At 42.1% G+C, this 1,685-nt stretch overlaps 1 non-coding gene across 1 annotated transcript; it reads right to left on the reverse strand.

The window, feature by feature from the left end:
* Positions 1-64: 64 nt before the first annotated feature.
* Positions 65-137, reverse strand: TRNAT-UGU (transfer RNA threonine (anticodon UGU)). The gene has a single exon. It is a non-coding gene; the product is annotated as a tRNA-Thr (tRNA).
* Positions 138-1,685: the final 1,548 nt, after the last annotated feature.

The following is a 1,685-nucleotide window of genomic DNA, read 5'->3' on the forward strand; positions in this document are numbered from 1 at the left end:
CTTTGGGCACATTCAATGTTCCTGCTGCGTGACATGTCAGCAATAAATAAATAAATAAAAGTTTAGGCCCCTATGAGATTTGAACTCATGACCCCTGGTTTACAAGACCAGTGCTCTAACCCCTGAGCTAAGGAGCCGCGCTGACTGATCACTTTGGTCGATGGTGATCATGTTGTTCACCTGACAAAGGATTTCATCAAAAAGGACAACACCTTTGGAAAAGAGCCTGAAGCTGGCTGTCCCCTCTGCTCCATCCCAGTGAAGATTGAATTTCAACATCCATTGATATGTCACAAGAACAGCCACTCAGTGGTTGTGCGCTTGCACCTTCATCACATTCCTGTTTCCATGTACAAAGATGGCTGAGACCAGTGGACCACACTCCCACTGCCTGCACAGTTCACACCAAAACCACCGGCTGCACTCACCCCACTCTCACCAAGTTTGAAAGTTCCCTTAGTGTCTGTAACTTCACTCTCACACGAACCTCCATCTTGTATGTTTCCCCACAAATGGTAAACAAGTTCGTTCAGACATCTCATTCTCTCGCCTCATTGTTTTTCTCTCTGTTTCCCATTAAAACCCATTATGATGTTCATCAGCTGTTTCATTGTGTTCCCTCATTCTTCCATCAATTTTGCGAATGGCGGTTCCAAACGGAACGCCTCGAATCCTTCAGTTGAACTTCCCTCTGAATGATGTCTCGTCCTGCTTGCCCAACGCCAGGGAGGTGGTCAATGGATGGGTTGGGATTCCAACCCTGGAAAGGTAGCTCAAAGTGGAATGTGCAATGCTTGGAGAGTCTGAGCTGTCCTGGCAGGCGATAAAATAAGAAAATGCATTGTTTGATTACTTGAAATACTTCACTTTTACAATGCTTAAGTTGTGTGACGTCATCATGTCGAAGTCATCCTGATTCAACACACGTGCTTTCAACTTGTGTGACTGGGATCAATGAGTACCGAAGACTTGCAACCTTTTATTGTGACTTCGCCTCAAGAATGAAACATTTTATTGTGATGACTGTCGAAAGAATACAGGTCAACTGGGAAAGTCCTTGGGAAGAGTGTTGAGGGCGGTGTGTCTGGGCATGATTTCCGCCCTTGTCGGTGAATACTTTTTTTTTCCTTCATTTGATGACGTCACACACGATGGGATCACCTTGCCAACTGCCAGATTATTTGTCACGTGCGCACAACACGTCCAGGCCAGGTGAATTCAGGCAAACAAGCAATCAAAAAATTCACAATATCATTACAGTTCATTCAGGGAGAGCACACCAAGGGACATTCTTCGTAAATAAACTTCTTTAAAGTGAACGTCAACAGAACTTATAAAATAAGAACTAAAAAATATCTCTCGGGAATTCTTCTTCTAATGTTTATTTATTTCACCTCGAAGTTGTGAATTACGTGTCCAAGCACATGTGAAATACAGTTTGTTTATAAATCCGGGACTTGCACACGATTCGCCTTGAAAACTCATGTGAAAACCAAAAGTTTTATTTTTTATTAAAGATTTCCTGATATTCTTTCCTCTGCATTATGAAAGTGGACTATCTTTGGGCAGTGTATAATAGACCGCTGACATGCATTATTTCGTATTCTTTGCATGAGTTGGAATCAAAATATACCTTTGTTTCTTCAAAAGGTAACGATGATAAAAAGGTAACTTCATGATAACTC

This window comes from Eptatretus burgeri, chromosome 14, assembly GCF_056783735.1.
Source record: "Eptatretus burgeri isolate ZD-2024b chromosome 14, Ebu_testis_v1, whole genome shotgun sequence".
Taxonomy (NCBI): Eukaryota; Metazoa; Chordata; class Myxini; order Myxiniformes; family Myxinidae; genus Eptatretus; species Eptatretus burgeri.